This window comes from Schistocerca serialis, chromosome 7 (assembly GCF_023864345.2).
Source record: "Schistocerca serialis cubense isolate TAMUIC-IGC-003099 chromosome 7, iqSchSeri2.2, whole genome shotgun sequence".
NCBI lineage: Eukaryota > Metazoa > Arthropoda > Insecta > Orthoptera > Acrididae > Schistocerca > Schistocerca serialis.
The window spans coordinates 367,386,786-367,400,517 of NC_064644.1; positions in this window are offsets into that span (position 1 = coordinate 367,386,786).

The following is a 13,732-nucleotide window of genomic DNA, read 5'->3' on the forward strand; positions in this document are numbered from 1 at the left end:
TGCAAGCTTTTTACTTGTGTCTCCTGCTAACTCGCGTGCTGCCACCGCCCTCATCTCCAGGATACTGAACATGTCAATGTATCTTCGCTTCTCCATTGTTCCATGGCGCCACAATCAACTGATAGTAAAATGTGGGTGATTTGCCTGTCTTTGTATGACTCGCTTTACATAGCAAAGATATTTTTTTGAATATGTGTCTGTTCACTTAACACTAGAGCCATGGTTTAAATGTCTCTTTAAATACTTAGTTAATTTATATGGTTTCCTAAGGTTCAATGTATACTTGCACTCCCACTCTGGATATTTTATCAAGGTACTACGTGTGCTAGGGCACTCGCTTAGTACGTTGGCGTGGTTAAAGTTCTCGATGTGACCTGTATATTGTTTGACTTTTGTCGCACATACTATGTAAGATTTGCGATTTGACAGTTTAATGTTTACTATGCATCACTTACATCATGTTTGTTTTGCACTGTGACCCTTTTTATGGATTCTGAACAAAGCGACGTTGTTGTTCTCATGGTTAACACTTTTATATTTGTTTTCATAAACCTGTGATAATCCATTTATGGGACTGTATGGTTCATAGTCTTGTCGGTTGCCACGTTGGGCGCACCACATTTATGCAACCATTGCTTTTGTACCGAGTCAGTGGGTATACATGGTACAGATTACCAAATAATTCAGTTGATATAAAGATTTCCGCTATTGCCCTATTAACAGCAACAAACATCTTCTGTAAGCAAGCATAAATTTCAGGTGTGAAGAAAAGTTTTGACGGTGATTCCTGAATGCTGACTTACACAGCCACATTTTTCTCTGTATTGTCCGTATATTGTCATGTTTCCAAAAACTAACTAGCACAGAGAATGTTGCTGATCCCCACAGCATTTCGTAATAGCTTATATAAATTTATGGCAAAGGTCCCGAGTTCGAGTCTCGGTCCGGCAGACGGTTTTAATCTGCTAGGTAGTTTCATATCAGCGCACACTCCGCTGCAGAGTGAGAATCTCATTCTAGAACATCCCCCAGGCTGTGGCTAAGCCATGTCTCCGCAATATTCTTTCTTCCAGGGGTGCTAGTTCTGGAAGGTTCGCAGAAGAGCCCCTGTGAAGTTTGGAGAGTAGGAGGCGGGGTACTGTCAAAACTGAAGCTGTGAGGACGCGTCGTGAGTCGTGCTTGGGTAGCTCAGATCATATCAGCGCACACTCCGCTGCAGAGTGAAAATTTAATTCTGTACATAAATTTAGTTCGTCACCGTAGCTGAGTCGTCTGCGTAGATGATTACCATGCGGCGGAACGGGATTCGTTTTCCGGTTCTGCCATTGTGAGAGGACTGGTGCGATGTGCACCCAGCCTCGTGATGACAACGGAGGAGCTACTGGACCGACTAATAGCCGCTGTAGCCCCGAAACGGCGTAGAGAGCGGAGCGCTGACCACTTGCTCCTCCATACCGCATCTGCACTGTGGTGCAAGACAGAGGACGACACGGCGGCCGGTAAACATCCCTTCAACTTTCACACCATGGACCCTTTAATCGAATGATTAATGTATTTTTCAATTGATTTGGAGAGATGTTAGCAATAATTAATCACATTTATTATAAGGCTTTGTGATTATTATGAAGGTCACGATCCTTTGTATCGTGTTGGCTATATGCTGAAAATTTATACACGCTACAGTTTTAAGCGTGCTTACGAATATTTTCACAGTATCCGACGTTCCATTACACAAACTACAGTTGCCTGTTACTGTCTACGCGAGTTATTGTATACGAATGATACAATGGTCATTCTCTACTGTCAAGTCAGAGTGAGTTGCATTAATGATTATTGAGGTACGAGAATTTCTACATCTACATTTATACTCCGCAACCCACCAAACAGGGCAGTTTATATGCCACTGTCATTACCTCCCTTTCCTGTTCCAGTCTCGTATGGTTCGCAGGAAGAACGACTGCCGGAAAGCCTCCGTGCGCGCTCGACTCTCTCTAATTTTACATTCGTGATCTCCTCAGGAGGTGTAAGTAGGGGGATGCAATGTATTCGATACCTCGTCCAGAAACGCACCCTCCCGAAAGCTGGACAGCAAGCAACACCGCGATGCAGAGCACCTCTCTTGCGGAGTCTGCCACTTGAGTTTGCTAAACATCTCCGTAACGCTATCACGGTTAACAAATAACCCTGTGACGAAACGCGCCGTTCTTCTTTGGATCTTCTCTATCTCCTCTGTCAACCCGACCTGGTACAGATCCCACACTGATGAGCAATTCTCAAGTACAGATCGAACGAGTGTTTTGCAAGCCGCCTCCTTTGGTGATGACCTACATTTTCTAAGGACGCTCCCAATGAATCTCAACCCGGCACCCGCCTTATCAAAAATTAATTTTATATGATCATTCCACTTCAAGTTCAAATGGTTCAAATGGCTCTGAGCACTATGGGACTCAACTGCTGTGGTCATCAGTCCCCTAGAACTTAGAACTAATTAAACCTAACTAACCTAAGGACATCACACACATCCATACCCGAGGCAGGATTCGAACCGGCGAGCGTAGCAGCAGCGCGGCTCCGGACTGGAGCGCCTAGAACCACACGACCACCGCGGCCGGCCCACTTCAAGTCGTTCCGAACTCATACTCTCAGATATTTTACAGAAGTAACAGCTACAAGTGTTTCTTCCGCTATCATATAATCATACAATAAAGGATCCTTCTTTCTATGTATTCGCAGTACATTACACATGTCTATGTTAAGGGTCAGTTGCCATTCCCTGCACCAAGTGCCTATCCGCTGCAAATCTTCCTGCATTTCGCTGCAATTTTCTAATGCTGCAATTTCCCTGTATACTACAGCATCATCCGCGAAAAGCCGCACGGAACTTCCGACACTATCTATTTGGTCATTTATATATATTTTGAAAAGCAATGGTCCCATAACTCCCCTGTGGCACGTCAGAGGTTACTTTAATGTCTGTAGACGTCTCTCCATTGAGACCAACATGCTGTGTTCTGTTTGCTAAAAACTCTTCAATCCAGCACACAGCTGGTCTGATATTCCGTAGGCTCTTACTTTGTTTATCAGGCGACAGTGCGGAACTGTATCGAACGCCTTCCGGAAGTCAAGGAAAATGGCATCTACCTGGGAGCCTGTATCTAATATTTTTTGGGTCTCATGAACAAATAAAACGAGTTGGGTCTCACACGATCGCTGTTTCCGGAATCCATGCTGCTTCCTACAGAGTAGATTCTGGGTTTCTAGAAATGACATGATACGCGAGCAAAAAACAAAATTCTACAACAGATCGACGTCAGAGATATAGGTCTATAGTTTTGGGCATCAGCTCGACGACCCTTCTTGAAGACTGGGACTACCTGTGCTCTTTTGCAATCATTTGGAACCTTCCGTTCCTCTAGAGACTTGCGGTACACGGCTGTTAGAAAAAGGGGGCATGTTCTTTCGCGTACTCTGCGTAGAATCGAATTGGTATCCCGTCGGGTCCAGTGGACTTTCCTCCGTTGAGTGATTTCAGTTACTTTTCTATTCGTTGGACACTTATTTCGAAGTCAGCCGTTTTTTCGTTTGTGCGAGGATTTAGAGAAGGAACTGCAGTGCGGTCTTGCTCTGTCTTACAGCTTTGGAAAAAGTACTTCAGCTTTACGCGTGTCATCCTCTGTTTCAATGCGATTATCATCCCGGAGTTTCTGGATATACTGTTTCGAGCCACTTACTGATTTAACGTAAGACCAGAACTTCCTACGATTTTGTGTCAAGTCGGTACATAGAATTTTACTTTCGAGTTCACTGAACGCTTCACGCGTAGCCCTCCTTACGCTGACTTTGACATCGTTTAGCTTCTGTTTGTCTGAGAGGTTTTAGCTGCTTTTAAACTTGCAGTGAACCTCTCTTTGCTTTCGCAGTAGTTTCCTAACTTTGTTTTTGAACCACGGTGGGTTTTACCCGTCCCTCACAGTTTTACTCGGCACGTACCTGTCTAAAACGCATTTTACCATTGCCTTGAACTTTTTCTATAAACACTCAACATTGTCAGTGTCGGAACAGAAATTTTCGTTTGGATCTGTTAGGTAGTCTGAAATCTGCCTTCTATTAGTCTTGCTAAACAGATAAACCCTCCTCCTTTTTTTATATTCCTATTTACTTCCATATTTAGGGATGCTGCAACGGCCTTATGATCACCGAGATTCCCTGTTCTGTGCTTACAGAGTCGAAATGTTCGGGTCTGTTTGTTATCAGGAGGTCCAAGATGTTCTCTCCACTAGTCGGTTCTCTGTTTAATTCCTCGATGTAATTTTCGGATAGTGCACTCAGTATAATGTCACTCGATGCTCTGTCCCTACCACCCTTCCTAAACATCTGAGTGTCCCAGTCTAACTCTGGTAAATGTAAATCTCCACCTAAGACTATAACATGCTGAGAAAATTTATGTGAAATGTATTCCAGACTTTCTCTCAGTTGTTCTGCCATTAATGCTACTGAGTCGGGCGGTCGGTAAAAGGAGCCAATTATTAACCTAGCTCGGTTGTCGAGTGTAGCCTCTACCCTTAATAATTCACAGGAACTATCCACTTCTACTTCACTACAGGATAAACTACTACTAAGCTTCGACAGTTTATAATTACAATATGTATTGCTGCTTATGAATATAAGGCATAGTTTTAGTAAATCATGGTCCGAAGATGCTACTTGCTATGGCAGTACAGTTGCTAAAACGATATCATGTTTGCCAAGCCTTGTTATTAATATTTTGCCATAACTATCTCTCTGATTCATTGCGTCTTTCTATATTTCGTTTCCTTAATTTCTGTGGTTCGAAGGATTATTGGCTTGATTACATTTTCCTTCTATTTATGTACCCTTTGAAAGTAGCCTATTTTCCCCAAACAATTTTACATTGATAATTACATTGTCTGTTTTTACGCAGACTTGTGTTTTTACATTACAGTGCCTTTCAGAAGGAAAAGACGCTGATCTTGACGATTACAGCTGCTGTAAACTTTGCAATCTGGATTCGCAAATTTGGAAAATGTATTGACATAAGCTGTCTGTGAGACATGAAAATCTGTACCGGATAGTAAACTGCACCCGTAATTCCCGCTTAACGCCACCCTTCGCCTTAACAGCTTCGGCTGTCAGTGTACGGCCCCAAGGAGAGAACAAAATGTTAATATTTCACGTCGTCTATTCATTCCGTTACGCTCGCAGGTTTCGTAAATGCCACATTTTAGAAAGAAATATCACCAATGATGTTTAGTACGTCTTTGCTCATACACTGTCCGATCTGCATATTACAACGTCCTTCAACATGCAACCTTATTTGCCTCTTCCTGAGCGGATATCACGGAATGTGCGAGCATAAGGGAATTGACTACGTGACGTACGGAGGTTTGCCTCGGTCCTGGGGAGCATTTACGGATAATCTGGAAATCAGGGAATGGTCCCGCTACGTCAAGGACTTTCCTTTCCTGTTAGAAAGTGCTGAGCTGAATACTATTCTCAGACTACGGACCTATTCCGTAAAATACGGGGGGCGTTCAATAAGTAACGCAAGACATATTTCTCTCGACCAACGTCGGTTGGCCGCGCGGAATTAGCCGAGCGCTCTAGGGCGCTGCAGTCATGGACTGTGCGGCTGGTCCCGGCGGAGTTTCGAGTCCTCCCTCGGGCATGGGTGTGTGTGTTTGTTCTTAGGATGCTTTAGGTTAAGTAGTGTGTAAGCTTAGGGACTGATGACCTTAGCAGTTAAGTCCCACAAGATTTCACACACATTTGAACAATGTCGGTTGGAAAAAATTCGGAATTCGATTTGAACACATTGGAATATTCCCACGTCGGACCCTATAGTTTCATGAAGTTCCTAAAGGCGGCCTCGCTATATATTTCCTTTAAAAAGGCATCTGTAATGAGGTGCGTTCCCAGCAGAGAGCTGTCATTAACTTTCTTGTGGCGAAAACCAGAGCAAAGCAGATATTCATTGGTTCTTTCAAAATGTTGTGGAGACCGGACAGTGGACAAAAGCACGGATAGTCGTTGGGCTAGGCGTCTGTCATCACCGCAACAGAGTCGCTCAAACCGGTCCGATCTCCGGCGCGCCGGCCGGTCGCACATGGCTGTGACTCTTGCAGTGTTGGAACGTGCGGACACTCTCATTCGAGGTGATCGATGAATGATACTCGAACACCTCCCTGCACAACTAGACGTCTCTGTTTACGGACACAATCGTCCATCAGTTGGGGTACTAGGGTGAGCGTCCGGTCGGTTCATCGACAGACATCAGAAGACCACAAACAGTAATCCGAAGCAACGTCTCTACAGAGTTGTTTACGTGTCATGAGGCTGATCGTGACAATATTTTGTCAAACATCGTTAAAAGCGATGGAAGGGTGGTCCATAACTTACAACTGTAAAGAAAACAGCAATCTATGGATCGGCGCCGCACCACGTCTCCTCCCAAAGAAAAGTTCAAGGACACACCTTCAGATGGTAAACTAATGGCGACATTCTTCTGGGACTCGGAAGGCCCTTGTGTTTGATGTCTTCCCTCCCGGTGCAACGATCAACTCTGAAGTGTATCGTGCTACCATAAGGAAATTGCAGAAACGACTTCAGGCTGAAGATCTTCTCCTCCCACATGACAACGCAAACCTCAGACAAGTCTGCGCTCCCGAGAGGAGGTCACAAAACATCATTGGACTACTCTTCTGCATCCACCTCCTGCCCGGATCTGCCGGCCGCGGTGGTCTCGCGGTTCTAGGGGCGCAGTCCGGAACCGCGCGACTGCTACGGTCGCAGGTTCGAATCCTGCCTCGGGCATGGATGTGTGTGATGTCCTTAGGTTAGTTAGGTTAAAGTAGTTCTAAGTTCTAGGGGACTGATGACCACAGCTGTTAAGCCCCATAGTGCTCATAGCCATTTGAACAATTTTTTTGCCCGGATCTCGCCACTCCAGAATTCCATCTGTCAGGACCCATGAAACATGCACTCCGCTGGAAGCAGTACTTGGATGATGTGGAAGTTATCGATGCAGCAAGGCTTTGCTTCCAATACCGATTACTAGAGTGGTACGATGTGGGCATACAAGCCCTGCCAGTAATGTGGCGTACGGACATCGCATTAATTCGAGATTACATTTGAAAACAGGGTTTTGTAGGCGAAATGGCGAGGAATAATGTGGTGTACTGGAATCTTGAATAAAACCGATCTGCTTTCAGGTACAAGGAATGTGTAGGATTACTTATTGAATACTACTCGTAATTTCTGAATTGTCTTCACACAAAACTTGTAGCCGCTTTCACCCCCTTGTTTACCCGGAGGTCTAAATTCAAAGGCTCGGTCATTTGCCGGCGACTACGTTCATGAGCTATACACTCAGGTGGTAAAAGTCATGAAATACCGACGTGACAGACACAAATGGCTGTAGTAACGCAACATAAGGTATAAAAGGGCAATGCACTGGTGGAGATGTCATTTGCACTTAGATGATTAATATGCAAATGTGTCGGTCAGGATTATGGCAGTACGGCGGGATTTTAATGCGGAATTGCAGTTGGAGAAAGTTGTATGGGGCATTCGATATCGGATATTGTCAAGAGTCAAGAGTGTGTCGATAATACTAAATTTTAGTCATTGCTTTCAACCACCGACAATGATCGATGGCCTTCACTTAACGAATGAGAGTAGTGCCGTTTTCGTAGGGTTGCCAGTGCTAAAAGACAAGTAACACTGCGTGAAATGACCGTAGAAACTGCGGCGAGTGCCTTTTGATAAAAGCAAGATATCATCTGTATAATGAGCAAGCAGTAAAGGAAACAAAAGAAAAATTCGGAGTAGGTATTAAAATCCATGGAGAAGGAATAAAATCTTTAAGCTTCGCCGGTGACATTGTAATTCTGTCAGAGACAGCAAAAGACTTGGAAGAGCAGATGAACGGAATGGATAGTGTCTTGAAAGGAGGATATAAGGTGAACATCAACGAAAGCAAAACAAGGATAATGGAATGTAGTCGAATTAAGTCGGGTGATGCTGAGGGAATTAGATTAGGAAATGAGACACTTAAAGTAGAAAAGGAGTTCTGCTATTTGGGAAGCAAAATAACTGATGATGGTCAAAGTAGAGAGGATATAAAATGTAGACTGGCAATGGCAAGGAAAGCATTTCTGATGAAGAGAAATTTGTTAACAGCGAGTATAGATTTAAGTGTCAGGAAGTCGTTTCTGACAGTATTTGTATGGAGTGTAGCCACGTATGGAAGTGAAACATGGACAAGAAGAGAACAGAAGCTTTCGAAATGTGGGGCTACAGAAGAATGCTGAAGATTAGATGGGTAGATCACATAACTAATGAGGAAGCATTGAATAGGATTGGGGAGAAGTTTGTGGCACAACTTGACTAGAAGAAGGGATCGGTTGATAGGACATGTTCTGAGGCATCAAGGCATCACCAGTTTAGTATTGGATGGCAGCGTGGAGGGTAAAAATTGTAGAGGTAGACCAAGAGATGAATACACTAAGAATATTCAGAAGGATGTAGGTTGCAGTAGGTACTGGGAGATGAAGAAGCTTGCACAGGATAGAGTAGCATGGACAGCTGCATCAAACCAGTCTCAGGACTGAAGACCACAAAAACAACATCACATGCAGCGCCTTTCCTGGGCTTTTGACGATATAGGTTGGACCCTAGAGGATTGGAAACCGTGGCCTGATCAGAGGAGCCCAAATGTTGGTTGGTAAGAGCTGATGGTATGGCGCAGACCCCACGAACCTGTGGATCGAGGTTGTCAACGAGGCACTGTGCAATCTGGTGGTTCTCTATAATGATGTGGGCTATGTTTACACGGATAATTGATGTAAATACTTAAGGTCGGCTACTTGGCAAGTATTTTCAGCCATTCATGGTCTTCATGTTCCCAAATAAAAGGCGGTAAGTGCTTAGAGAACTCGTACTTCTACTTTAGGAGACTGACCTTGGGATCTTGTATGAACAAAATAGGAGAGTAGAAAGCCATCCCGCAAGGTTGCAACGTTACTTAGAAAGCCTTGGAAAGAGCTTTAGTGTTGTGTCGAGACACGTCGGAGGCGTGTATGGGTTGGGCGATCCGCATGGCGCCGGCAGCGACGAGCCGGTGCCGCCACCACCTCGGCACCCAGAAGGCGCGGCCGGCGCCGGCGTCTGGCCCGCAGGGAGGCGACGGTTAATTGAGCCGCCGCGGTGGTCCGCCCCCAGCTGGGGCGAGAGGTGGAGGCGGTGGGGGTGGTCGGCGTCCAGTGGGACCTGACAGGCCGGAGCAGGGCAGGGCAGGCACGGCCCGCGGCCACGCCGCGATTACGTTTACAGCCGGGCCCCGGTTTATTCTCCGCCATAAAGCGCGCTTTTTACGGCTGGCCATGAGCTGTAATTTCCGACGCGACGCACCGCACCGCCGACGCTGCTGGACAAAGCGTCGCGACACCGGCGCCACTCCAGCCCGGCCCCTTTCGTCTCTTCCGCACCCAGACGAGCCGGAAGCTGAGTTACAAATAAAACGTTACTGGAGTTGTACTCGTGCTCTTTTCCCTCTTTTCATTGTGTTGCGAGTGTCTTGTCCCTTACATGAACATATTACGTCCATGATGCTCTGAAAACTTCCATATTCGTGAATACGACATAAAACTAATTTAAGCTGCCTACCGTTATTTGTTATGCGATCAATGTTCAGTAAAAGACTCTTATAAGGAGTTACATCCAGTGCATTTTGCAGACAGGTGTAAAATTATTGTAATACGAGTAGATGCTGGAAAATAATGTCCCCTAAAGTTTTGCGTCCAAACTCTTAAGGGGCGTGGGACGTCAAACGGGCCGACTTAAAGCAGGAGAAGCATCACAGAACATTTTAATTTCCGCTGTCTGTACTTTTACAAATAATTTCATAAAACTTTGTCAGCATGACCAGAAAGGATTCAGGGTTCATACTAACAGCAGCGGAAGTTCAAAAAAGTAACAAAATAAATTTTTTTACCGTGTGGAATTTCATCATTTTTTCACTTACTATTGGCTGCATTTGTTGCTATAGGTACACTTTTCTTCATAAGTAAGACAGATTATTCACTGAATTTTGCACAGCATACAAACCATACTTACAGCTTACAGCTCTATTAAAAACGGTGGTAAAAATTGTGATAATTAACTATAAAATTTGAATTTTTTTCTAAACATTAAGTTTAAAATATAACAGCTCATTCAGTTTTTCATAAATTAAATAAATTCTAGAGTTTCATACACCCTTAAGTATGGTTTGCATGCTGTGCAAAATTCACCGAAGAATCTCTCTTACTTATGAAGAAAAGTGTACCTATAGCAACAAATGCAGCCAATAGTAAGTGAAAAAATGATGAAATTTCACATGTAAAAAAAATTTATTTTGTTATGTTTTTCAACGTCCACTGCCATGAGTGTGAATCCTGAATCCTTCCTGGTCATGCTGACAAAGTTTTATGAATTTATTTGTAAAAGAATGGACAGTGGAAATTAAAATGTTCCGTGGTGCCTCTCCTGTTGCAAGTCAGCCCGTTTGACGTCCTACCCTCCTTAAAGCTTTTTAACTAAAACAATCTTTATTAACATTCCACGTCTTTATTCTTAGTATGTACATATTTCCAGTACTATACTACTTGAGGGATCTGAATTGTAGCATTTATCATGGTGTTGTGTAATTTAATCAAATCGTTGTATGACAAACAGTCTGCTGTAATCGAGTTTGGAATTCGAAGATTTCATCCACGCGTGTGGAGCATATACTCCTTCGGTATGAGCGCTGGACATAAGAAACATTCCGACGCCTTGGGTGCACTGTCATCCATCATCCACAGCACTGTCCCATCTTAGTAATATCCGATTTTCATCTCTTTCCAAAACTTCAACCTACAAGAACTATACGTTGGTAGTGACGAAGAGGTGCAAACAGAGGTGAAGTTGTACAATCTCAACAAATATTCTACACTGTCAGTGTCATCAAACAGATCTCAAACATTCTGCGTAAAGGTGTCTCCACGGGAGGTATGTGTTTCTCACCAGGATGATTATATTCAGAAGTAACAACATAGACATGAAGAATAAAGACGCAGTATGTTAATAAAGTTTGTTTTATGTAAAAAGCCTTAAGCTTCTTAACATAAATTATTTGGAGACATTCCCCCTTAAAAAGATTTTCCAATGTCAGCTATAAAGTTTGGTCAGCCTCATCTATTATACCATTTTCTAGCACTAGCAGCAGGGAAAGAAACATATGTAGATATAACATTAACAATTGAGCCGCGGCGACTTTGATTTTAGCGGGCATGTCACTCCTCTGGCGCTACTAACTATCCTGATCATATGTCGGGAGATTGGGTCTTTGGTCGAGGCGTGTGCTGTCGGTTTCTGGCGGGCCCTAACACTGAAATTAGAGGGAGGGTACGTGGTTGGAAGTTGTTGGTTTTGGGGGACTCCTGCTGTCTCCTACGGGCCTCAAGAAGGCCAGTTTTGCTGGGTGGACTAATTAATCACAGCGGCCAGTCAGGGGTAAGAGCAGCGGACGCCACGTGCAACCTGATCAGCAAGTTCCCGACCAACTGTGCATGCTTACATTTTATGGCACCTGGATGATCACCTGTATGGATTGGAAGTATTAACACCCCTGCTTGGAATCCTGGAAGTCACGGTTCCTCCACGCCTGAGTAGAGTAGAGTGTGGCCTTGTATTGGTGCTTATTATCGTAAGGTGAAGTCTGTATTAATGTGGATTGACACCCGCCATTTTAGTACGCCTTTCATAGATGAGTATGGCCTAGTGATTGAATTTGCAGGCGCTGATATTTCACCTTGCTAATTTGCAAGTAATTTTAAGGAGTGTTAAGCTTGTAACTTGTTTGTGTAGTCACTTCCAGAATAAATTGTACATCCTAGATATTGTCGTTTGTAGCCTTATTTGGGTATTACATTTGCCTTCTGAGGCGTGTTGAGAGGGCAGTTTTGGCAGCGGACGACGCGTTAATGTTTCCTGGGCACGGAGTAGAGACTTGTTTTCTGTCTGCTGTTACAGCACTTCCGTCGTCGCAGGACGTCTAGATAGACCCACAAACTGGCGTTTCCACAAGCCACCTCGTGTTTGATCACGTTCAATAATTTTGATCCACATTTACGTGCTACGGCAGAGTGTTGCCAATTAATTCTGGAATTCTTGATCCATTCTGTATTGTGAATCCAGCAAGCACATAAACTCTGAAGAGTATTCTGCAAGTCCGAGGTACCTTGGTACTATAGTTGCTCTGTAACTACTTGTTTAAACCTTGCACGCTTATTGCTAGTTTTGGAGCATGTTAAGTTTTAAAGCCCTTTACATATGAGTATGAGCTGTTCAGTTCTTCCTTTCTTATCCACAGTATTCAGCTAACTCCAGTCATTATGATGCCTTCTTACTTGTTGCCTGTTGGCTTGTACTTAGGGTCAGTGCATACTTATGTAAGGATCGTTGCTAATGTTTCTGGTGGTATGTGCCTTCCCAGCTTTTCTTGTGAATTCGGGGATTGATTGTTTATTGATTCAAGAATTGTACTGAGGTTTATGAATGTTACGTCCTTTCCAACCCCCGCAACCAGCTGCGTGACTGTTTGGTAATTGTTAGTACCTTTCGTGGCAGTCATTTATAACTCACTTTACTGGTAAAACTCTGTTTGTTGAACCAGCTTGCACTCGTACCTGGTTGGTGCGACTTCTTATTTGTATTAGGGGACTTATCTATATTATTGGTTTTAAGCCCTGTTCTTAATGGTATAAACTGTTAAATTATTTTAGTAATGAATTGATCCTCTTCAATTACTTTAAATTATTGTAAGCATTATTGTTCATTTTTGACAGGTTTTCAATTGTAGACATAGTAAGTGTTGTTAAGCAATAAAGTTTATTCTATGAAATTACAAATGACGAATTGTATGGGTCCACCTTCCATGTGTTTTTCCTTAAAATTATCCAAACTCGTGTTGTGAGGTATCAATTGTTGTACGCAGAGGGTGGTTACGTTCTGTTGGCCGGGAGGGGGTTAAAGTTGTAATGCCTCCATAAGGGGAGGATCAACAGCCGTAAAACGTTTTGTACATACTTTTTGACCAGCAACTGTTTATTTGTCCCATTTGTCACCTACCAAATTCTTTAATTAACCATCATTCAGGACGTAGGATAAAGGAGATTAGTTAAAAGCATCTCATATTCCAGCTTTAAATAAACAATAGATGCCTTTAACTGATCTGTTGTACGCTACATCCTGGATGATGGTTAATAGCCGAACTTGGTAGATGAAAAGTCGGACTAATACACAACTGAAAGGTAAAATGCTTTCTATTAAAATGTGGATTAGAATTGTCAACTCCTTGACGTCATTTTTGGGTCTGGTGGTTACTGTGGTAATATTTTCAAAGTAATGTACTATTTCACTGTCTGTGTTTTAAGGATCGTTACTTATCATGGATTCCAGGGGGTGTCGTGGAATTGCGAATATACTAAAAGGAGTTCTTGCAGCATGAATTAAAAATCCGTCAGCTTCCAACCTTAGGTAGCGTCTTGGAATTAGTGACCAGAGTGCGTGCGGCGCTGGACAGCCCGCTTAGTTTTTCGGCAGGAATCATCGGGGAGGTGGGTGCCTCTCTTCACAACATTTCAGCTGCGAGGTACAGCGAAATCTCTCCTATCTGGACGATAGCCAGTCC